Source organism: Schistocerca cancellata, chromosome 1 (genome assembly GCF_023864275.1).
Source record: "Schistocerca cancellata isolate TAMUIC-IGC-003103 chromosome 1, iqSchCanc2.1, whole genome shotgun sequence".
Lineage (NCBI taxonomy): Eukaryota > Metazoa > Arthropoda > Insecta > Orthoptera > Acrididae > Schistocerca > Schistocerca cancellata.
Genome location: NC_064626.1, coordinates 70,682,201 through 70,703,561, shown reverse-complemented (window position 1 = coordinate 70,703,561; position 21,361 = coordinate 70,682,201).

Below are 21,361 nucleotides of genomic sequence, written 5' to 3'. Positions count from 1 at the left end.
AGACGGTCAAGACTTCGAAGGTGAACACAGCGATCAAACGTGTTGTTGTTGTTGTGGTCTTCAGTCCTGAGACTGCTTTGATGCAGCTCTCCATGCTACTCTATTCTGTGCAAGCTTCTTCATCTCCCAGTTCCTACTGCAACCTACATCCTTCTGAATCTGCTTAGTGTATTCATCTCTTGGTCTCCCCCTACGATTTTTACCCTCCACGCTGCCCTCCAATACTAAATTGGTGATCCCTTGATGCCTCAGAGTATGTCCTACCAACCGATCCCTTCTTCTGGTCAAGTTGTGCCACAAACTCCTCTTCTCCCCAATCCTATTCAGTACCTCCTCATTAGTTATGTGATCTACCCATCTAATCTTCAGCATTCTTCTGTAGCACCACATTTCGAAAGCTTCTATTCTCTTCTTGTCCAAACTATTTACCGTCCATGTTTCACTTCCATACATAGCTACACTCCATACAAATACTTTCAGAAATGACTTCCTGACACTTAAATCTATATTCGATGTTAACAAATTTCTCTTCTTCAGAAACGCTTTCCTTGCCATTGCCAGTCTACATTTTATATCCTCTCTACTTCGACCATCATCAGTTATTTTGCTCCCCAAATAGCAAAACTCCTTTACTAATTTAAGTGTCTCATTTCCTAATCTAATTCCCTCAGCATCACCCGACTTAATTCGACTACATTCCATTATCCTCGTTTTGCTTTTGTTGATGTTCATCTTATATCCTCCCTTCAAGACACCATCCATTCTGTTCAACTGTTCTTCCAAGTCCTTTGCTGTCTCCGACAGAATTACAATGTCATCGGCGAACCTTAAAGTTTTTATTTCTTCACCATGGATTTTAATACCTACTCCGAATTTATCTTTTGTTTCCTTTACTGCTTGCTCAATATACAGACTGAATAACATCGGGGAGAGGCTACAACCCTGTCTTACTCCCTTCCCAACCACTGCTTCCCTTTCATGTCCCTCGACTCTTATAACTGCCATCTGGTTTCTGTACAAATTGTAAATAGCCTTTCGCTCCCTGTATTTTACCCCTGCCACCTTTAGAATTTGAAAGAGAGTATTCCAGTCAACATTGTCAAAAGCTTTCTCTAAGTCTACAAATGCTAGAAACGTAGGTTTGCCTTTCCTTAATCTTTCTTCTAAGATAAGTCGTAAGGTCAGTATTGCCTCACGTGTTCCAGTATTTCTACGGAATCCAAACTGATCTTCCCCGAGGTCGGCTTCTACTAGTTTTTCCATTCGTCTGTAAAGAATTCGTGTTAGTATTTTGCAGCTGTGGCTTATTAAACTGATTGTTCGGTAATTCTCACATCTGTCAACACCTGATTTCTTTGGGATTGGGATTATTATATTCTTCTTGAAGTCTGAGGGTATTTCGCCTGTTTCATACATCTTGCTCACCAGATGGTAGAGTTTTGTCTGGACTGGCTCTCCCAAGGCCGTCAGTAGTTCCAATGGAATGTTGTCTACTCCGGGTGCCTTGTTTCGACTCAGGTCTTTCAGTGCTCTGTCAAACTCTTCACGCAGTATCGCATCTCCCATTTCATCTTCCTCTACACCCTCTTCCATTTCCATAATATTGTCCTCAAGTACATCGCCCTTGTATAGACCCTCTATATACTCCTTCCACCTTTCTGCTTTCCCTTCTTTGCTTAGAACTGGGTTTCCATCTGAGCTCTTGATGTTCATGCAAGTGGTTCTCTTATCTCCAAAGGTCTCTTTAATTTTCCTGTAGGCAGTATCTATCTTACCCCTAGTGAGATAAGCCTCTACATCCTTACATTTGTCCTCTAACCATCCCTGCTTAGCCATTTTGCACTTCCTGTCGATCTCATTTTTGAGACGTTTGTATTCCTTTTTGCCTGCTTCATTTACTGCATTTTTATATTTTCTTCTTTTATCAATTAAATTCAATATTTCTTCTGTTACCCAAGGATTTCTACTAGCCCTCGTCTTTTTACCTACTTGATCCTCTGCTGCCTTCACTACTTCATCCCTCAAAGCTACCCATTCTTCTTCTACTGTATTTCTTTCCCCCAATTCTGTCAATTGTTCCCTGATGCTCTCCCTGAAACTCTGTACAACCTCTGGTTCTTTCAGTTTATCCAGGTCCCATCTCCTTAAATTCCCACCTTTTTGCAGTTTCTTCAGTTTTAATCTACAGGTCATAACCAACAGATTGTGATCAGAGTCCACATCTGCCCCTGGAAATGTCTTACAATTTAAAACCTGGTTCCTAAATCTCTGTCTTACTATTACATAATCTATCTGATACCTTTTAGTATTTAGCATTAAAAAAAGGGTAAGCACAAATCTACAGCGGAGAAAGAAACTACTTCCCCCCTGCAAAATAATATGAACTAATATGAACTTTTATCCAGGCATAGCTCAGCTTATTGTGCTTGTCATTCATACCGAAAAATTAATCTCATTAATTCAATACATTTTAAAAAGCCTCGCATTTCAACATTTTATTATCATTTATTCCAATATGTTATTATATTATACATGCCAGTTATAAATAGGAGATACTATTACTGTGATGTTTAAATGCTGAACCTATTACTGTAGACAACGCTCTATGAGCTAAAATGTATGCACTCAAAACTGAATTAGGAAGTGCAATCATTTGATAATGGTGACTTCCTTAGATTTAATGCATGAGGCAGTCCTTAATTTTGTAATTGGCAGCACTAAGGAGAAAAAATTGTTGGGTTAAGAAGTCAGTTGTACTTGTTGTGGTGCTGAGTTCATGGTTGTTGTTATTTAGAAGACAGTTTGATTCATTACGTAGGTGCTCTAAGGGTGTCTTACCTTTAATGTGACATTAAATAATGATAATTTACATGTTTTCATATTTGCATATTAGCTGGAGAAGTGATCTTTCACTAAGAACGGCTGCAAGTGTTAAGTTCTTCCTGGAAGGAAAACAATATTCACAGCGTTTTAAAGCAAATAGGTTACAAATTTTTCATGAACCCGTAAGTCACATTTACCAGCCAGAAAAACAGTTTCTCGACTTCAGTTCCGCAAGACAAGGAGAGTGTGGACTCAAGAGCCAACTAACTGAACCCAAAGTTATCCAGATTAGGAAAGACAACAGAAGAGTTATCGGTCGAGATTTATACAAGTCTTTGGAGAAGTACTGAGTAGATTTCTGTGCCTCCGTGGTTCTCGGAAGGCTTATTAGTGGAAGGCTTCCGGCACGATCACCAGCACAAGAAAGCAAAACTTACCCCTGCAATGGTTGCAAAACAGTCTTAAGTGGGCTCTGCAGTCAGAAATCACTATGGAGTTTATTGGAGAGAGGTAATCTGTATGTTAAAATTTCTTTAAATGGTAGTTTTTTAATTTCAATACAATCCTAGCAAAAAATGCATAAAGAGAGATTGTTCTTGTTTTCAGTACTGGTCATATGAGTGTGTAGCATCCGGAAACATGGGCCTAGTATGAATAAACTGTTCTTTCTTTTCAGATCTCCTTTTCTGATGAGTCTGTATCCTACACATGTTAAGAAAGTAGACAGTATATACGAAGAATAGCTGAATAATTTCCTGAGCACTGTATATCACAAGCCATAAAACACAACCATCAGTTGTAGTGTGGAGTGTCATGTCAGCAAAGTACACAGGCCCTCTTGATATTGTGTAAGGCTCTATGAATCAAATTCAACGCAGATAAGTTTCTGGAAAAGAGGCTTTCACCTAGGTGAAGGAAAGGTTTCCTGAATAGCGATTTTGTGTTTATTACTATTGACGTGCCCTTTGAAAGGTGGCTTTCATTTGTGACGTTCATTTCGCAGATTATTCTGCATGTTTGAAGTAAATAAACCCATATAATGGTTAATTAGTCTTATTAGGTGGATTAGAAAGAGAGACACGTGATGATTAAACACATGTCTGAAATAATAAGGGCTTTGGTAATGATAATATTTAGTTGCATGCTGTAGGTGTGAGCAAAGTAAATTTGCCAATGGAAGCGAGGAGTGGTCGGGCACAGCCGGGGAGGCGAAGGCCGGCGAGCGGCGGAAGAGCATTGTGCAGGGGCCGGGGGTCCCAGGGGATGCGGCCGCTGACCTGCAAGCATCAAAAGGAACGCCACCGGGTGCCCAGGTGGCAAGACTCAAGTTTCACACGGAATTTGCAATCTCCCCTCCACAACGGCCAAAGGCCGGTCACGTGATTCCACCTCCACACGGACAGGAGGCGGGGCGTGACTGCCAGCGCTCCTGGTTTTACTTGAGTGTACTATGTTGCCTTTCCCGCAGGAAAACAAACACGCTCTTGCATGCTTTGTGTTTGTAAGCAAAACCAACAAAGTGCACCACAACCAGATTGCACAGATTCTTTTCAGGTTTTTACTACGAGTTGTTCAAAAATTTACAGCCCAAAAGGAGCCTAGAAGATTAAGAGACTTAACAAAAGTTTGCACTCTTATTCCGTTTTGTTACTCAAAATAAATATTTTTCTTATTAACTTTCGTGTGTAGCGAACATGAGTTTCTACTGTGATGTTTTTATTGCTCAAAATAAAATGTCTGTGACAAAATTGCCGAAGGAGTCGGCTTTAATTTCGTGTACGGCAATTAAAAAGGCTTAAGTTCGTGAAATTTCCACTTTAACGTGCTGTAACGAGTTGGCTGTTTCTTTGTACATAAGCATTTAGCAGATGTAAACAGTTCATTGTTCGTTTCGTTTCTTTATTAAAGCTTTTTCCGCATACTTCAAGAATTATGTTCATAGTATATCAGTGTCTTAGGCTGATATAACAATTAATGCATAGTTTGGCAATACATGGGATATGACTTTTCAGAGTTTTACAGTCGGCTGAAGAATGAGTTTCCAACATTTTGTCTATTTGCTGCTCAAATAGGATACAATAATTATTTAACTGTCAATATTTTCAATACAGTTGTCCTCAGCAAACTGCTGAATGGTTTTAAAGCTTTGTACAATAACCACACATATTTGCTGCCCTGACAAACTCTGTTGTGATTATTATGAATTACCTTATGTATCTATTGCATATCCAAAATATGTGTGTTATTAGCTTCGGAAACTTGTTCTTTTGAATAACATAGTACACTCAAGTACAACCAGGAGCGCTTGCAGTCACGCCCCGCCTCCTGTCCGTGTGGAGGTGGAATCACGTGACCGGCCTCTGGTCGTTGTGGAGGGGAGACTGCAAATTCCGTGTGGAACTTGAGTCTTGCGTGCCCCAGGTGAGAGAGAGAGGGGAAATGTCGAGCAGACAGAGAGCGTCCAACGTACGCGCTGGCGCCGCCAGGCCGCGCGCTGTTTTAGTGGCAAATGGGCTGAGCTCTGATTATGCAGTTCATAAGAAAGTGCGGGAAACGCTGAGGGTCAACGCCCGCTGTTTGAACAGAGAAATTTTTGGATAGGTGGAGAAATTGTTTCACTCCGCGAGGGAGATGTGGGTGGCCTTTGCAGCGTCGGGATTGGCGGCAAGATTGTCGCTAGAGCATCGTGCAGAGCGAGGCAGGAGGGAGAGCGTCTTGTGCCGTGAAAGCGTACAGTCGCAATGTTCGGTAGCTCTGAGATAGGGACTTAGATTCTGAATACTGTGCTGTGTAAGATCTAGAGTCTGCAGCTACAGTAGGACATCAGCGTCCACAATAGGCATTGCATTGACTACTAGTATAATTGCAGTTGATTCCACCTTATAGGCTGGCAGTCACCATTGAACGTAGTCAACCAGTGCACAGAGCTATCATACTGGTATTGCAAGTTAGTACAAGACACACTGGGCTGCACCTTGAATGTTGTTGAGCCAGTCTTGAAAGCGTTGTATACCATTTAGAGGAAAAAGGGCTTGTGGTATTAACAGTTTCTGAGTAGTTTATTCTGCTCAAGATATTTGAGAGACTTATCTTAATTCAGCTGCAGTCGTCGCCGCAGCAGTATCGACGGAGCCAGCACGCTGGCAGACGGTATTGTAAAACTTGCAGCAGCGGCAGTAAGTTCAGAAATAGTTGTTGGATCGTGTTCTTGCCATCCACTGAGCATCCGTGCAGTTTTGCTTACGATTCGTTATTGGTTATTTGCCATTTTGCATGTTGTTTCTTGGTGGTGGTGTCCGAAGTGTGTATTATTTCAGACGCAAAAGAGATTATAGGAACGCAGTCAGATCGCATTTACCATTTGCTTATCCAGGGGCAGAATTAAATCTAACTTCACATCAACTTAACATTGAGATTATAGGAACGCAGTCAGATCGCATTTACCATTTGCTTATCCAGGGGCATAATTAAATCTAACTTCGCATCAACTTAACATTAAGAGCTGAGAGCCAATCTTACCAGTGTAGTATATCTAAGAACAGTGTACAATTTGTTTAATTTCTTTTCATTCATGATTTCTTCAATATGATCTAATTTCTATCGTGAGATAATTCACAATAAATACAAGTTATTTAAAATATCGCTTTTGATTCAGTAGTAGGTGGTAGTTAGCTGTCATGGTCACATTAATATATTTTATTCAAGTTTAATAACGGCCACTACCCCCAATAAGAAGTCCTCCACCTTCAACATGTTAATATCAGTTTCTTTTTAAGGAGTTCTTGCGCAGTTCATCTGTAGTTTTTAACATTAGTATTAACGTGTGAGAACGAGGGATGCGAACTTTGTTCCATAGATATCTGCATTTTTAGGGCCTACTTTGGAACACTTAATGGTTCGGAAAATACAGCATCGAATTTATCACTCTCCACTCTGACTTAAGGAATTGTTTTGCATGAAAAATAATGAAAGAGTAAAGCATAAAAATAACTGCAGAAAAAGAGTCCTGTAGGAGCATAGAAAATGCTAATATATTCCTGTTTATTTAAAAGATTCTGACTGGAATGTGGGGTACCAGTTACTTCATTCTACATTCCTCAGTAAAAATATTTTCCCAAAAATTTTGGCATACGAACGTTTCGCGATTTTTTGACAAACTCCCACAACCCCTCCCAAAAACTCTCGTGACTGTAATTCATTCATACCCACTAGTCCATCGCTTTAAGTCGGTCATACACATCCACTCTCAGTTTCTTTTTCTCACTCCCTCATTAACCACAACTCATTGTCATTATCTCTTTGTTTCTCTCCGTCGTTTCCTTCTGCGGCGCGGCCACAGTCCCCTTCGTTCTATCCTACTATTACAGTCATTGCCACTGTCTCGCTCTAACTCTCTCTTACCGCTAATCCCTCGTTCTCTCTTTCCTACTGCTGCTGTCTCTTCTCACTGTCACTTTCTCTCTCTTCCTCATCATCACTGGCTCTCATCCACTTCCACGTTGTCTTTATTCCTCCCTCTCCCCCTGGAACTGTCTCGTTGACCCTTTTCTTGCCGCGCGGGGTAGACACGCGGTCTGGGGCGCCTTGTCACGGTCAGCGCGGCTCCCCCCGTCGGAGGTTCGAGTCCTCCCTCGGGCATGGGTGTGTGTGTGTCGTCCTTAGCGTAAGTTAGTTTAAGTTAGATTAAATAGTGTGTGAGATTAGGGACCGATGACCTCAGCAGTTTCGTCCCATAAGACATTACCACAAATTTCCAAATTTTTTACTCTTCTCTTAGCGCCATTCTGTCATTGTAAACTGTGTTCCACTGCCACTGCGTCCCTATCTTCACAGTGCCATTGTCTCCTTCGCTCTTTGTATAACACAACCACCGTCTGTTATCTTCCAGTATTTACTGCTTTTCTGTGTCTTTGCCACTGCCATTGTCTTCTTCTCTCTCAGCATAAAAAAGCGCGAATATGATCGCATGCCAAAATTTGTGGTAAAATTTTTGGGTCTAGTGCAGCAGGGGATACAACCCGTCGGCTTTGAACAATGAGGTCATTCCTTAGTCATAGATCGTAATGTCTTCACTTCGAGGCATAGATAATAAAGCAGTTCTGTGTTCTAATAAGCACTATCATTAAAATAACTGAATGTTAATCTAAAAGCGATTTCACGTTAACGATATCGCGTGTTTGTATCTTAGTATTTCTCCGCAAAATACAATGGAAAGAAATGAATGAAATTACTAGCAAAGAATACATCACGTTACATGTACGTCAGTTGTATCTCGAAAGTCTTTCGAACTGTATTGCTTAAGTGCAGTTCTGGATAGAAGTTCAGGGTAGTCGATTTCTTACTTTCAACTAGCATTGCTGTCCTGTTGTTCACTTGAACTATGTATCCCCTGCTTCACTAAAACGCAAATGAAACCCGATACAAATTAAAAGCTCATTCGAAGTGTTTTGCTTAAGTACAGTCGGGAATACGAGTTTGTCGTAAGGCGATTTCTTCGTTTTCACTAGCATTACTGTCCTGTTCTTCACCTCAACGATGTATCCTCCGCTTCAGTAAACCCTAAGTGGAACACGGGATACAAATTGTAGATGTGCTGTTTATTTCGTCTCCACTATTATGAACATAAAGTGGGATCAGTTTATTCTATCTCGTGAGATTTTTTTTTTAAAAAAGCCAAAAAACACTTATCAGCTACTGAAGCATCTGTATCTTCTAATGGGTGCGGGAGTGCCGACTCCTGGGGAGGTGGGTGGGTGTGAGTCGGCACTCCCGCACCCATTAGAAGATACAGATGCTTCAGTAGCTGATAAGTGTTTTTTGGCTTTAAAAAAAATCTCACGAGATAGAATAAAGTGATCCTAAGATACAGATGCTTCAGTAGTTGATAAGTGTTTTTTGGCGTTTTAAAAAAAAAATCTCACGAGATAGAATGAACTGATCCTGAGATACAGATGCTTCAGTAGCTGATAAGTGTTTTTGGCTTTTTTTAAAAAAAAATCTCACGAGATAGAATAAAGTGATCCTACTTTATTAAGCAATCAGTAAAAAACTAAACTAAAACATAACAGATTTTGCTGTTATGTTGCTGATTGCTTAATAAAGTAGGATCACTTTATTCTATCTCGTGAAATTTTTTTTAAAAAAGCCAAAAAACACTTATCAGCTACTGAAGCATCTGTATCTTCTAATGGGTGCGGGAGTGCCGACTCCTGGGGAGGTGGGTGGGTGTGAGTCGGCACTCCCGCACCCATTAGAAGATACAGATGCTTCAGTAGCTGATAAGTGTTTTTTGGCTTTAAAAAAAAAATCTCACGAGATAGAATAAAGTGATCCTAAGATACAGATGCTTCAGTAGTTGATAAGTGTTTTTTGGCGTTTTAAAAAAAAATCTCACGAGATAGAATAAACTGATCCTGAGATACAGATGCTTCAGTAGCTGATAAGTGTTTTTGGCTTTTTTTAAAAAAAAATCTCACGAGATAGAATAAAGTGATCCTACTTTATTAAGCAATCAGTAAAAAAACTAAACTAAAACATAACAGATTTTGCTGTTATGTTGCTGATTGCTTAATAAAGTAGGATCACTTTATTCTATCTCGTGAGATTTTTTTTAAAAAAGCCAAAAAACACTTATCAGCTACTGAAGCATCTGTATCTTCTAATGGGTGCGGGAGTGCCGACTCCTGGGGAGGTGGGTGGGTGTGAGTCGGCACTCCCGCACCCATTAGAAGATACAGATGCTTCAGTAGCTGATAAGTGTTTTTTGGCTTTAAAAAAAAATCTCACGAGATAGAATAAAGTGATCCTAAGATACAGATGCTTCAGTAGTTGATAAGTGTTTTTTGGCGTTTTAAAAAAAAAATCTCACGAGATAGAATAAACTGATCCTGAGATACAGATGCTTCAGTAGCTGATAAGTGTTTTTGGCTTTTTTTTAAAAAAAATCTCACGAGATAGAATAAAGTGATCCTACTTTATTAAGCAATCAGTAAAAAAACTAAACTAAAACATAACAGATTTTGCTGTTATGTTGCTGATTGCTTAATAAAGTAGGATCACTTTATTCTATCTCGTGAGATTTTTTTTAAAAAAGCCAAAAAACACTTATCCGTTACTGAAGGGAGCTACAACACTAAGAAGAATCGCTTCTCGGCTTTTGACAAAATATTGCTTAATAAAGTAGGATCAGTTTATTCTATCTCGCGAGATTTTTTTTTAAAAGCCAAAAAACACTATTGCTTAATAAAGTAGGATCAGTTTATTCTATCTCGTGAGATTTTTTTTAAAGCCAAAAAACACTTATTAGCTACTGAAGGGAGCTACAACACTAAGAAGAATCGCTTCTCGGCTTTTGACAAGATCAATGTTTATCTCTCTCGCATTCCTTTGTTTCTCAACATTCTCTTCAGCTCTTTCATCTTTCCAATACATGGTCTCTGGCGACTTGTGACGTCATTGTTCAAAGCCGACGGATTGTATCCCCTGCTGCACTAGACCCAAATTTTTATAGGTGCTGAGGAAGGTGGAATGAAGCAGCTGGCATCCCACTATTCAGTCAATCTTTCAAATACACAGGAAATTAATTCGTATATTTGGTGCTTCGATAGGAGAATTTTTTCACTGGTTCTCTTCTTTTCCCTGCTGTAGCATGGCATGTACATCATATGAAAAGAAATGCATTGGTCTGTAACGTTTAGATATCTTATTTATGTGAAACTGAAATAACGCAAAACTAATTTTAAGCCTCAGACCGATTTTAGATGCAAAAAAATGTTGCATTTGCGTCAGTACTACATGGGATTCCAGATAATAACGGATTCACTTTACAGCATATTTCTCCGTGCTATGTCACTTTATAAACTACGTTGTCGCCTCACATCACATTTTACGTCCGTATTTTACGCGTACAAGTAGGATAACTTTGGACCTCTGTATCTCGCAAAGCGATAAAGATATGACGAAAATTTTTAAGGTTGTCTGAAATCGCTATGTTGGGAATATATCGTTAAAATTGCAGCCATTTGCTGTGCATAACCAACCTGAAATGTACAGCTGGGTTTGGTACCCAAAAAACAAGTTTTTGAGCTGTTTATTGATAACGGATTTTTTTAAACTGGGAGATAGCTTTTCTAGATAAAATTTGAGCAATTTTCTACTGTTATTAGTTATTTAGATTACACCTCATACTGGATTTTATGTGTAGAAGTAGGGTAGCTCTGAAACTGTGTTTCTTGGAAACGGATAAAGATATCAAGAAAATTTTCAAAGGTGCTCGAGATCGGGATCTTAGAACTATATTGTAAAAATTTAAGCCATTTGCTGTGCATAGCCGTCTTGGAATCCTCGGCTGGGTTTTGATCCACTGGTGACGGTGAAAATAAAGTAAAAGACCCTTCTTGTGGGACTTTGCGAGAAACTCCCTCCATAAGTCCCATGAAGCCCACCGTAGACAACATCAAATGCAAAGAGAACCAAATGATTTGCTCTATTTGCCTAAGGAGGAGGAAATGCGTAACATTCGCAATTTGATCCTTTATTGTAGGATGTCGTCGCATGCATACCGAAGAAGCTGAAATAATTTTTTGTTCGATCTGTCGATTTCGGATGTCATTCACATCTTCAGACATGAAAGCGCAAGTGTGTGGTTGCAATTTCGTAACTTTAAGTTACCATTGCTACCTTGTGTGTGTGTGTGTGTTTGTGTGTGTGTGTGTGTGTGTGTGTGCGTCTGTGTGTATGTATGTATGTGAGAGTGTATTTGCTCTCTACTGATGGATATATATTTCTCATATATAATACAGACATTTTAGATGCGGAAATAATGTAAGTTCAACCGTTATTGTTAGTATCTTCACATATTTGTCATACACAATACAGACATTTTAGGTGTGGAAATAATTGTTCTCTTCTTCTCGTAGTGAGCTTCATGTTCATCGTAATCTACTGTTTCTCCCATGTAAACGGTAGCTTTCATTACTTTTGAATGTTGGGCTCCATAAGGTTCCCTTTCTGTGAAGCGACCGTGAAATATAAAATTATAGAGAATGTAGCAGCCCATCACGGAAACATAATTTATTTGTCTTGTTGCAAATCGATTTCGACTGATATCAGTCATCATCGGTGCGTTTTTCTGACCGATACATTCCATAAGTAGAAGTACAGTCCTTGGCAGATTTCTATTACCATTTTTTTTACCGGGAAAAGGCATAATTATTGATGAGGACACATCATTTCCATAACGGCAGATTTCATTATAGAAATCTGTCAGGGACAGTACTCCTACTAATGGAATGTATCGGTTAGAAAAATGCACCGATGATGATTGATATCAGTCGAAATCGATTTGCAACAAGATAAATGGCTGGCTCTGAGCACTATGGGGCTTAGCTTCGGAGGTCATCAGTCCCCTAGAACTTAGAACTACTTAAACGTAACCAACCTAAGGACATCACACACATCCATGCCCGAGGCAGGATCGAACCTGCGACCGTAGCGGTCGCGCGGTTCCAGACTGCAGCGCCTAGAACCGCTCGGGCACCCCGGCCGGCAACAGGAGAAATAAATGATGTTTCCGCGACTGGTTGCTACATTCTTTATAATTTAGCTTTCATTTCTGACATATTAATCTAATTAATTAAATGTCGTTCCAGTGGATAAAAAGAACTTTATTGGAAGGAATTAGTAAATTTCTCTTTACCAGCTGGATCGACATTTCATTTATTGAACATACAATTGCAGAATCAGGGCTCCTACACTCCCCCGCCACCAACTTCAAGAAACTAATATTAATTCTAAGTATATCTCTTGCGTGATTTGCTGTGACAGTATTTGGTCCACCACAATGGAGGCCCGTTACATGTCCTTACTGTTCCCACAAACCCACCTGCCTTCACGGTGCTCTCATTTCTGTGAGTTCTGCGGTGTCTTTGAACAGAAAACGGCACCACTAGCTACTCGCGCCCTCCGCTGTCACCGGCACAGAAAACACAACGGATGGAATCCAAGTGCCTGGCTACTTTAGCGTACACTGCTCTGGAAAACGTAAGGGTAACATCATATTACGTTCCCGGTGGAAATGAATGAAAGTGCTGGAGCATGTTGTCAGAGGTTTCCCAGTTGTGGACAGAGAGCTGGGCGTCACATGGCATGAGGTCAGAGTCACTATAGCGAGAAATGGGACTGGCCCGGCAACATGAGGCAGTTGAAGGAACAGGTAATGACTGTGTGTGTCAGCCAGTGGGCAGTTACGGTGTACTACGGTGACGTATTCCGTTGCAGTATGGCGCGGAGAGAACTTATGGAGATATCGCGCGGGAAAGAATCGTCGGGAAACTGCAAGAAGACAATGTGCGACGAGTGGAGGCCAAGAGTTTGCTATTGCTGACAGGATTGTTTTACGCGCATGGAGAGCGTTCCGAACCACAGGCACTGCTGCCTGTAGAAGAGGAGGTGACCGACCACCGTGAAACAGGGCAGCGGATGGCAAGATTATACAGCAAGTAGGAGACAACCCACATTAAACGGCTGCTGCAATTGCAGTCATACACTCCTGGAAATTGAAATAAGAACACCGTGAATTCATTGTCCCAGGAAGGGGAAACTTTGTTGACACATTCCTGGGGTCACAATACATCACATGATCACACTGACAGAACCACAGGCACATAGACACAGGCAACAGAGCATGCACAATGTCGGCACTAGTACAGTGTATATCCACCTTTCGCAGCAATGCAGGCTGCTATTCTCCCATGGAGACGATCGTAGAGATGCTGGATGTAGTCCTGTGGAACGGCTTGCCATGCGATTTCCACCTGGCGCCTCAGTTGGACCAGCGTTCGTGCTGGACGTGCAGACCGCGTGAGACGACGATCCATCCAGTCCCAAACATGCTCAATGGGGGACAGATCCGGAGATCTTGCTGGCCAGGGTAGTTGACTTACACCTTCTAGAGCACGTTGGGTGGCACGGGATACATGCGGACGTGCATTGTCCTGTTGGAACAGCAAGTTCCCTTGCCGGTCTAGGAATGGTAGAACGATGGGTTCGATGACGGTTTGGATGTACCGTGCACTATTCAGTGTCCCCTCGACGATCACCAGTGGTGTACGGCCAGTGTAGGAGATCGCTCCCCACACCATGATGCCGGGTGTTGGCCCTGTGTGCCTCGGTCGTATGCAGTCCTGATTGTGGCGCTCACCTGCACGGCGCCAAACACGCATACGACCATCATTGGCACCAAGGCAGAAGCGACTCTCATCGCTGAAGACGACACGTCTCCATTCGTCCCTCCATTCACGCCTGTCGCGACACCACTGGAGGCGGGCTGCACGATGTTGGGGCGTGAGCGGAAGACGGCCTAACGGTGTGCGGGACCGTAGCCCAGCTTCATGGAGACGGTTGCGAGTGGTCCTCGCCGATACCCCAGGAGCAACAGTGTCCCTAATTTGCTGGGAATTGGCGGTGCGGTCCGCTACGTCACTGCGTAGGATCCTACGGTCTTGGCGTGCATCCGTGCGTCGCTGCGGTCCGGTCCCAGGTCGACGGGCACGTGCACCTTCCGCCGACCACTGGCGACAACATCGATGTACTGTGGAGACCTCACGCCCCACGTGTTGAGCAATTCGGCGGTACGTCCACCCGGCCTTCCGCATGCCCACTATACGCCCTCGCTCAAAGTCCGTCAACTGCACATACGGTTCACGTCCACGCTGTCGCGGCATACTACCAGTGTTAAAGACTGCGATGGAGCTCCGTATGCCACGGCAAACTGGCTGACACTGACGGCGGCGGTGCACAAATGCTGCGCAGCTAGCGCCATTCGACGGCCAACACCGCGGTTCCTGGTGTGTCCGCTGTGCCGTGCGTGTGATCATTGCTTGTACAGCCCTCTCGCAGTGTCCGGAGCAAGTAAGGTGGGTCTGACACACCGGTGTCAATGTGTTCTTTTTTCCATTTCCAGGAGTGTATTTAACACTGCAGCAAGGCACGCAATCTCACGCTCCACAGCGGGACGGGGCAGTATAGGCGTGGCCCCTTTGCCTGAAGACTACGTAGTAGGGTGTGTTTCATTGACCACTGAACATTGGCGGTTCCATTTGCGACGGACCCAAGAGCACAGGGACTCGACCAATGAGGAGCAGGGTCGCTTGTTTTTCTCAGATCAGAGCAGATCCAATATGAGTAGCAGGTGTGACACTTAAATTAGCCGTGAATACAGGGTTATTACAAATGATTGAAGCGATTTCACAGCTCTACAATAACTTTATTATTTGAGATATTTTCACAATGCTTTGCAAAATGGTTCAAATGGCTCTGAGCACTATGGGACTCAACTGCTGAGGTCATTAGTCCCCTAGAACTTAGAACTAGTTAAAACTAACTAACCTAAGGACATCACAAACATCCATGCCCGAGGCAGGATTCGAACCTGCGACCGTAGCGGTCTTGCGGTTCCAGACTGCAGCGCCTTTAACCGCACGGCCACTTCGGCCGGCTCTGCTTTGCACACAAATACAAATACTCAAAAAGTTTTTTTAGGCATTCACAAATGTTCGATATGTGCCCCTTTAGTGATTCGGGAGACATCAAGCCAATAATCAAGTTCCTCCCACACTCGGCGCAGCATGTCCTCATCAATGAGTTCGAAAGCATCGTTGATGCTTTAAACTGCGCATATCATCGCCGAATGGAATTAGCAGTTGGTGGATCTTTCTTGAACTTCGTCCTGAAGTGACGTTGCACTGTTATGACTTACTGATGTGAGTGCATTCCAAGCACGACATACAGTTTCTCGGCTCCTGTCGCCATTTTGTCTCACTACGCTCTCGAGCGCTCTGGCGGCAGGAACCTGAAGTGCGGCTTCAGCCGAACAAAACTTTATGAGTGTTTCTACATATCTGTAGCGTGTCGTGACCATATGTCAATGACTGGAGCTATAGTGGATTTATGAAATCGCTTCAATCATTTGTAATAGCCCTGCATTGTCGAACATGATCGTTTTGATGGACCAGGTGGTGGGGTGTGACAAAGAACACGATACACTCACCGGACTGTGTTTCAGTGGTACTCCACTTCTTCCCCATATGCGTCTTTTCAGGGGTGGATTCAGTCCCAAATTCATTTTTATAGATGACAGTGGGCGAGCCCATCGTTTACAGTAGGGGAGGAGCTCTGGAACGAGGGGGTATTCGGCGAATGGACTGGCCTGCCGGTTCTCCCAACTTTAATCCCAGCGAGCACGTGTGGGATTTGTTGGGAAATTGCTCTTTAGTATTATCTGTAATACGCTTACAATGTGGTATGCTGACGAGGTCCAGCTCCAGTCTGTTTCGTCAGTATCAAAACTTCCCACTTAACCGATGTTCTGGCACGAAACTCTCTTGGCCATTTAATACACTGAATAGTCAAGACGAACTTCTCATCAAAGTAACACACTGAAAAGTACTAATTTGGAGTATATAACGTAATCTGGTTAAGCGCTACTGATATGATTTCTGAGTATCAACTATCTCAGTTCAATTGCAATTTGACATTCTGTTATGGAAAACAATTTATTTTTATTTTTAGATTACCGTACTTCTGTAGCTGAAACCGGAACTGTTGTATGATCACCCTTTGCCTGCCTGCCTGCCTGCCTGCTCGACTGTTAAGAACCTTTTTTCTCAGGAACAGGTAGAAGTACCAAGATGAAATTTATACCATATACTAGAGTCTGTTGGCCCTTGGCAGTGTAAAATACTGAAAATTCTACATCAGTGCCATCAAACGATGTGATCATTCGTCTCACTCATTGTGATAGTCGCAGACTCTCTCATCAACGCCTATAGAGTACCTCCCGGTGACCTAAAATCATGAAATTTTGTAAGAAGCAAGGTTTCACCGTGCAGTTAAGATAAGAAATATGAAAATCGCTAATCAGAAATTATATCACAAAAAATATTTTCTTCTGTTTCTTAGCAGTATATATGTCTACCTGTCTGTTAAAACCATTTCTTCTCAGGAACGGGGGGACCTACCAAGGTGAGGTGTATAGGGCGACAAGTATTGAACTACACGAAGAAAACTTAAATTATTTACAAACTACGGCGTGCACGTTTTACTCAACGTTTAAACGTAACTACAGATATTCGGATTTAGGTTATGACATGTTCGACATGCCTGCCATTATTGTCGATGACGTCGCGCAGACGAATAGCGAAATTCTGCATGACCCGCTAGAGTGCCGGAACATCGATGCTGTCGATGACCTCCCGAATGGCTGTATTCAGTTCAGCAATGGTTTTGGGGCTATTGGTGTACACCTTGTTTTTAACATACCCTCACAGAAAGGAGTCGCTTGTGTTCAGATCCTGAGAATATGGCGGCCAATCGAGATCCATGCCAGTGGCGTCTGTGTGCACCACTAAGCCAGAATGCGGTTCCCAAAGTGCTCCTCCAGGACAACAAACGTTCTGCTGCTCCGATGGGTCGAGCTCCGTCTTTTATTTATTTATTTATTTATTGTTCCGTGGGACCACATTAAGGAGAAGTCTCCATGGTCATGGAACGAGTCAATACATGAAATTATAACACGATTGTAGAAACAGATAAAATGAAATATAAGAAACATATTCAGGCGACACGTCATTAGTTTAAATAAAGAAAATCAAGAATGTAACACTGGAATTTGTTTAATTTTTTAGCTCTTGCAGGAGCTCCTCGACAGAATAGAAGGAGTGAGCCATGAGGAAACTCTTCAGTTTAGACTTAAGAGCGTTTGGGCTACTGCTAAGATTTTTGAGTTCTTGTGGTAGCTTATTGAAAATGGATGCAGCAGACTACTGCACTCCTTTCTGCACAAGAGTCAAGAAAGTGCAATCCACATGCAGATCTGATTTCTGCCTAGTATCAACTGAGTGAAAGCTGCTAACTCTTGGGAATAAGCTAATATTGCTAACAGCAAACGACATTAAAGAAAATATATACTGTGAGGGCAATGTCAGAATTCCCAGACTATTGAATAGGGGTCGACAAGAGGTTCTAGAACTTACACCACACATAGCTCGAACAGCCCGTTTTTGAGCCAAAAATACCCTTTTTGAATCAGAAGAATTACCCCAAAAAAAATACCATGAATTACCCCAAAAAAATACCATATGACATAAGCGTATGAAAATATGCGAAGTAGACTACTTTTCGTGTTGAAATGTCACTTATTTCAGATACTGTTCTAATGGTAAATAAAGCGGCATTTAGTTTCTGAACAAGATCCTGAACATGGGCTTTCCACAACAGCTTACTATCTATCCGTACGCCTAGGAACTTGAACTGTTCCGTCTCGCTTATAACATGCCCATTCTGTCTGATTAAAATATCAGTTCTCGTTGAATTGTGAGTTAGAAACTGTAAAAACTGAGTCTTACTGTGATTTAGCATCAAATTATTTTCCACAAGCCACGAACTTATTTCATGAACTACATTATTTGATAATGTTTCAGTATTACACACAAGATCCTTCACTACCAAGCTGGTGTCATCAGCAAACAGAAATATTTTTGAATCACCTGTAATACTAGAAGGCATATCATTTATATAAATAAGAAACAGCAGTGGCGCCAGCACCGATCCTTGGGGAACGCCCCATTTAACAGTGCCCCATTGGGACTGAACATCATTACCACTCTCAATATTGCGGAGAATTACCTTCTGCTTTCTGTTCTTAAAGTAAGAGGCGAACCAATTGTAAGCTACTTTCCTTACTCCATAATGTTCCAACTTCTGCAGTAATATTTTGTGGTCAACACAGTCAAAAGCCTTCGTTAAATCAAAGAAAACACCTAACGTTCGCAACCTTTTATTTAATCCGTCCAAAACCTCACAGAGAAAAGAGACTATAGCATTTTCAGTTGTTAAGCAATTTCTAAAACCAAACTGTACATTTGACAGCAAATTATGTGAATTTAAATGCTGCAGTAACCTTGTACATACAACCCTCTCGATAACTTTAGCAAACACCGATGGCATAGAAATAGGTCTTGCATGAAGATATTGCCGAAATTAAGGTTACTTTGGATAATGGGGATGAAATCATCTTCCAACACCTTGTCGTACCGTAGGGTAGTCACCGTGCCATCATGGAATACCGCACCGATTATTCCGTGAGTGGACACTGCACACCACACAGCCACCCACTGAGGGCGAAGAGACTTCACGATCGCGAAATGCGGATTCTCAGTCTTCCAAATGCTCCAGTTTTGCTTATTGACGTATCCATCTAAATGAAAGTGGGCTTCGTCGCTAACCCAAACCATATTCACATCAGAGTCCTGTTCGTCAGTTCTGTGAACAATAGTGTTGGTGAAACACAACCACTGTTCCACAGCCTTGGGGCACAGTGGCTGATGGGTTTGAATTTTGTGTGCGAAGAGATGTACGTCTTCAACAACAATTTGTAGCAGTGTCTTCTGGTCGATTCCCACCTGTTGTGCAGCTCGTCTGATCGATTTCCTGGGGCTGGTTTGAAACGCGTGTCTTCCTGATGTTTTCATTCGTTTTCACCCTTTTTCGACGACCGACATTGCCAACGCTGTCATCACGAATACTACCCGTTCTCTCCAGCTTGCGAATAAAATTGTTGATTGTTGGCACACTTGTCTTCAGTTTGAACTGGGCTGTTATTGCTCGCATAGTAGGTCTTCACAAGCGCTATACGCTCAGGCACGCTGTGCAGTGGCATTTTCACGTTCAAAAGGCCGACAACAACAATTGTTTCAAATGGCTCTGAGCACTATGGGACTTAACATCGGAGGTCATCAGGCCCCTAGACTCAGAACTACTTAAGCCTAACTAACCTAAGGACATCACACACATCCATGCCCGAGGCAGGATTCGAACCTGCGACCTTAGCGATCGCGCGGTTCCAGACTGAAGTGCCTGGAACCGGTCGGTCACAACGGCCGGCCGACAACAACAAGGTGCTTGCGGATGCTCATACTAATTCCCATCATGCCCCGCGGCCACCCGTGCAGTTTCAACGTCCTAACGCAAACCCATAAGAAGTTATGACGATTTTATTTCATATAGTTCAATAAGTATTGTATGGAGTGTAGCCATGTATGGAAGTGAAACATGGACGGTAAATAGTTTGGACAAGAAGAGAATAGAAGCTTTCGAAATGTGGTGCTACAAAAGAATGTTGAAGATTAGATGGGTAGATCACATAACTAATGAGGAAGTATTGAATAGGATTGGGGAGAAGAGAAGTTTGTGGCACAACTTGACCAGAAGAAGGGATCGGTTGGTAGGACATGTTCTGAGGCATCAAGGGATCACCAATTTAGTATTGGAGGGCAGCGTGGAGGGTAAAAATCGTAGGGGGAGACCAAGAGATGAATATACTAAGCAGATTCAGAAGGATGTAGGTTGCAGTAGGTACTGGGAGATGAAGAAGCTTGCACAGGATAGAGTAGCATGGAGAGCTGCATCAAACCAGTCTCGGGACTGAAGACCACAACAACAACAACAGTTCAATAATTGTCACCCTGTGTGTGGTTCCTTGGCGGTGTAAAAAATGTAAGCTTCCATGTCAATGCATTAAAAAGATGCGACGATTTGTGTGACATATTTTGATATCCTGCCACTATCGATATACATAACAGTCAAAAATCGTCGCAATTCTCGTTTCCGGGGTGGATGATATATAATTAATTTTGTACGTGTGGTGTCACCGCCAGACGCCACACTTGCTAGGTGGTAGCCTTTAAATCGGCCGCGGTCCGCTAGTATACGTCGGACCCGCGTGTCGCCACTATCAGTGATTGCAGACCGAGCGCCGCCACACGGCAGGTCTAGAGAGACGTCCTAGCACTCGCCCCAGTTGTACAGCCGACTTTGCTAGCGATGCTACACTGATAACTACGCTCTCATTTGCCCAGACGATAGTTAGCATAGCCTTCAGCTACGTCATTTGCTACGACCTAGCAAGGCGCCATTACCAGTTTATATTGAGATTATATAATGTATCAACAAGAGCGATGTTCCCCAATTATGGAATAAAGTTAAGTTTACTTTAACTACGTACTTTATTTGCTATGTTAATTACATTGGAATGTTCCAGACCTCACGCCAGTCTGCGTGAGCTTAACGCGTGCCTATCGGCATCCTCGCATAGTGACTTGGCTGTCTTGCCAAGTCACAACAGTACGGAACACTCGGAGCGCGAGTTCTATTTTTTTTTTCGTTTCTCGTGCTTTTATTGTAATGTGATGACCTTATGCTGGGAATATCATACACTTGCTCGTGGTAAAAAAAAACAAAATGTGGCGGTATTTACGAAATTCATAAATTTGAGAAGCGAAAGGCAGAGTGTTGTTTAGGACGGTGCGGCCCATTAGGCGGGGCTAACGGCGTAACGCGGCCGTCTGGCCGAGCCGCGCTCTTTCAGACTTAACGAAGCGACGCACTTGGTCTTCCCTTCTCTGTGCTCGCCCTCCTACCCTGCAGCTGTTAACCGAGGCGGCAGCCGTTGTGCGAAACCCGCACTGTACTGCGGAGCGAA